The 4,696-nt window shown below is 41.7% G+C and overlaps 1 pseudogene; it reads right to left on the bottom strand.

The window, feature by feature from the left end:
• Positions 1-284: 284 nt before the first annotated feature.
• Positions 285-669, bottom strand: LOC110543977 (small ribosomal subunit protein uS8-like; annotated as a pseudogene).
• Positions 670-4,696: the final 4,027 nt, after the last annotated feature.

Raw genomic sequence — 4,696 nt, 5'->3', positions numbered from 1 at the left:
AGAAGTCATCGCTGCTGTGTTCTGCTTCTAAGTCATGTTTCACAGGCTGGAAAGCTTACACATAGAGGGTGGTGTCGCTTAGCAGGGAGGTGGTGGGGGCTGGAATGAGCACAGTTTCCTGACCCTTCCTTCTGAGCTCCTCTTCCCTTCCTTCCTTTCCTAACTCCCCTCCCCTCCCTTCCCCCTCCTTTTACCACTCTCCTCCCCTCTTCTTCTTTCCTCTTCTTTTCTTTATGTCTTTTTTTCATACTTCATGAGGCTTTTTATTTATATGTTTTACATTTCTAGAAAAGGAATCCCAGGACTTTCCCTCCTGTGCGTTTTCATCTTGCTTCTTCACGGTCCATGATGCCAGCTGAGGTTGTCAGCATTGTGAAGCTGAACTGACGGGACCAGAGCAGATTGTTCTGCCATCTTTGTAGGTCTTGGCGTTGCACATCAAATCTAGGCCTGATCAGTTCATTCTTGTTCAGCCTGCCTGTGAGCTTCCCCAGCTCTCCGATCATCAGTGATCTCAAATTCACCAGTAACCGTGCTGCATCATCACAGTTAGGAACCAAAAGATGACTCTGGATCATGGCCTGATGAGGACTTGGCATTTGCCTCATTTCTCAGCACTGTTGATAGACACCTTGAGAGATCCTCCAGGACATTCATATGAGCCATGGTGGAGGCACTAAAAGAGCCTTTTTCTTTTCTGTTTTTTTTTTTTAATTTATTACAATTTATTCACTTTGTATTTTGTATTATTCACTTTGTAGTACAATTTATTCACTTTGTATTTATTCACTTTCTTTTCTGTTTTTTTTTTTCCTTTTTTTAAATTTATTACAATTTATTCACTTTGTATCCCGGCTGTAGCCGTCTCCCTCCTCTCCTCTTGATCACATCCCCCCTCTTTCTTCTCCTCCCATGTTCCTCCCACTGACAGGGAAGGTACTCCTCCCCTTCCCTCTGATCCTAGATTATCAGGTCTCATCAGGACTGGCTGCATTGTTTTCCTCTGTGGCCTGGTAAGGCTGCTCTTCCATCAGGTGATCAAAGAGGTGATCAAAGAGCAGGCCACTGAGTTGATGTCAGAAACAGCCTCTGTTTCTCTTACTAGGGAACCCTCTTGGATACTGAACTGCCATGGGCTACATCTGAGCAGGGGTTCTAAGTTATCTTCATGAATGGTTGGAGTATCAGTCTCATAAAAGACCCTTGTGCCCAGATTTTTTTGGTCTTGTGGAGCTCCTGTCCCCTCCAGGTCTTTCTATCTCTCCCTTCTTTCATAATATTCCTTGGCACTCTGTCCAAAGTTTGGCTATGAATCTCAGCATCTGTTTTAAAACCTACTGGGTAGAGTCTTTCAGGGTCTCTCTATGGTAGACTCTTGTCCTGGTCCCTGTTTTCTCCCTCTTCTGATGTCTGTCCCATTTGCCTTTCTGAATGAGGATTGATCATCTTACCCAAGGTCCTCCTTCTTGCTTAGTTTCTTTAGGTGTACAGATTTTAGTATGATTACCCTATATTATATGTCTAATATCAACTCCTTTCTCTTTTATTAAATGCCTCCTCTTCTTCTCTTTCTCTTCTCCCAAACTCCCCTCTTCTCCTCTAACTGAATCTATGATGACCTCATAAATCAGAGAAATGTGTCATAGCCCCTTTGAGCAGCAAGTGGACTCTGCCTCCCAGGCCCGTGTATTTGTGAGAACCCTAAACCAAGGCATAAAACATCCACTTTCCTCAGTACCATATGTCAGTGACAGACAACCAAATTATTCCCCATCACCAACTACCCCCCCCCTCCAACAGCAGTGCACAGAATAACTGAACGCTTTCATGGAAAAACCTAAACTTTGTAAGAATTTCTTTATCCAGGGCCAGGCTAGGGAGCTGATCCTCACTCTGACCACATATCTCCTGCTGTCAAGACACTGAGGGCACCTGGACATTCAGTATCTAATTGTAATAAATGTGCACTCTGCAGGGCTTTGTGCTAACCTGATTTTACTCATCGATGCTGGCAGTCTTCAATATGGGTCAGTGCCCCTGACAATAAAGGGCAAAGACTTGGCAATGAGCATTCTAAGGCCAAACCAGGGAAAAGTGAGTACAGACACACAACCTTCTCTTTCTGTCCTTCCCTCTTACCACCTTCTATTTCCCAGCTGCAGTCACGTGACAGCAGTCACCTGACACTGTACTTCACACTCCCTTTCCACAGTCTGGACACTCTTGATTCGTTAGAGTTTCTAGGATATCGAGCTAACTCTTGTTATCTTTGCTTTTGTCTTGGTTTATAGTTCACTTAGGCCTGATTTATGGGAATCTCCATCTCCCCAAGATGAAGAGAGGACCAAGAATGTTGGTTACTTATGTTATAGTTCAGGTTTGTTGTAATCCACTAAAGAGAACAGGGTAGGGACAGGAAGGACAGCTCAGTCAGTTAAGTGCTTGCCTTATACGCATGAAGATCTTAGTTCAGACCCCATAGAGAAATTTGGTGTGGTGGTATGTGCTCATACCCTTGCTCTGGAGAGCTGGAAACAGAGCTGCTTGTGGCTTACTAGCCAGCCAGCCTACCCTGCTATTGAGTATCAGGCCAGTGAGATATCCTGTCTCAAGAAGGATGGTGGCAGAGGAAAGACAAAGGTATCTCTTTCTCTCCCCCACTCTTTTCCTCCCTCCACCACACATATGCTTTCTTACCCTGAACATGCAAACATCCATGAGCATGTACAAACACACACACACACACACACACACAAAGAAAGCAGGATTTCGTGGTTCTGAGGTAAACCATGTACTCTATCAAAAAACAACACTCCATCCAAAACCCAAAACAAATAAACAATACAAATCCACCATAACATACAACAAAAAATGTAGGCATATTAGTGACTCTGGTGTGGAGTAGGGGAAGTATTCACTAGCATTCTTTTCAAAATAATCTGATGAAAATTTTGGGAAGGACAGTGGTGGACAGGTGAGAATGCCCAGCTGGTTCCTTCTGGATCATCATGAAAAATCTGTCTACTAACTCCTAAGACTGCACACACTTCAGAAAAGAAATAGCCAGATATAGCCAAGGGGTGGGGGAAGAGAGAGAGAGAGGACTATAATCTTGATCCGCAGATAATGGTTTGAAATTGGAATTAAGAAGCATGTTAAATGAAGAACATGGATTGAAACATGGAAAATAAATCCAGATTGTACTTTCAAGCTGAAAAGTCTGATCCATCTTTACTGTTATCAACGGACAAGATTTCTCATTGACTAATGCTGTGGAGAAATAGCAAATGCATCCCTGAGGAGACTGGAGTGCTTTGAAATGGGGTTTGGTAACGGAAACGTCCATTAATAACATATTGTAACCCATGTCAACAGATGTCACCATCAGATCTCAACTTTCTCTATAAATATAGCTTTCAGTAGAGTGCCAGGCTGCTTTTCACATGTATATGACCTGAATTGGAGCAATGGGGTCACATATAGTACACAGTTTGATGTGATCTTGAGAGTGGGCACTTATTCCTGGCTCTGGCCTATCCACTTAGGCTTTCCCAATTCACATTATTCATGTTAAAAAAAACTATTTTCCTCTTTTAGAGTACATGGATAAAAGTGGAGCTGGGTATTTCAAGGCTAGCCTCTGTTTCATAACAAAAACAAAACAAAACAAGACAAAAACAAAAACAAAAAAAAAGAAAAGAAAAAAGAAAAAGAAAGAAAATAAAAAAATTGGCAGGCAATGCCTAATTGAAGATGCTTTATAGTTATCTTATCAAAGCAGATGCTGAGCCTGATGGCCAACTGTCAGGCAGAGTGAATGGAATTTTAGGTAAGAAGTGGGAAATAGCAAGAGCTGGAGAGGACAGGAACTCCACAAGGAGAGCAACAGAACAAGAAAATTTGAACACAGGGAACTTCCCAGAGATTCATACTCCAACCAAGGACTATTCATGGAGATAACCTAGAACCCCTGCACAGATGTAGCCCATGGCAGTTCAGTGCCCAAGTGGGTTCCATAGTAATGGGGAGAGGGACTGCCTCTGACATAATCTGATTGGCCTGCTCTTTGATCACCTCCCCCTGAGGGGGGAGCAGCCTTACCAGGCCACAGAAGATGACAATGCAGCCACTTCTGATGAGAACTGATAGACTAAGATCAGAAAGAAGGAGAGGGGGACCTCCCTTATCAGTGGACTTGGGGAGGGGCATGCATGCAGAAAGGGGAGGGAGGGTGGGATTGGGAGGGGAAGAAGGAGGGGCTTATGGGGGGATACAAAATGAACAAAGTGTAATTAATAAAAGTTAAATAAAAATAAAAAAAAATGAACTTTGAAATGGCTGTTGGTTAGAGGTAGAATTTAACAGAACTTTTTCAATGGGAAACTATAATAAAGCAGTCACAATTAGGTATACTTTGCCTTCTTTTATTATTGGAATGAATTTCTGACAAAATGGCTCTGTAAAGAAAAGACACACGTGGAAAGTTAGAATAAAAATCCGGTATATATAATATATATCATAGAAATTATATAGTATGTTAAATGTATATAAACTGGTAAATTTATATAAATTAATTATATTAAATAATGTAATAAAACAAATGCTTATTACCTTTAATTGAGGTGTTTAGAATATGGTTATATTGTTTTTTTTCTCTGAAAATGTATATTTATAAACACAATGAACACCCATTCCT

This window comes from Meriones unguiculatus, chromosome 17 (assembly GCF_030254825.1).
Source record: "Meriones unguiculatus strain TT.TT164.6M chromosome 17, Bangor_MerUng_6.1, whole genome shotgun sequence".
In the NCBI taxonomy this organism is placed as follows: domain Eukaryota; kingdom Metazoa; phylum Chordata; class Mammalia; order Rodentia; family Muridae; genus Meriones; species Meriones unguiculatus.
Note: the sequence above shows the minus strand (reverse complement) of the source record. Positions and strands in the feature narration are given on the sequence as shown.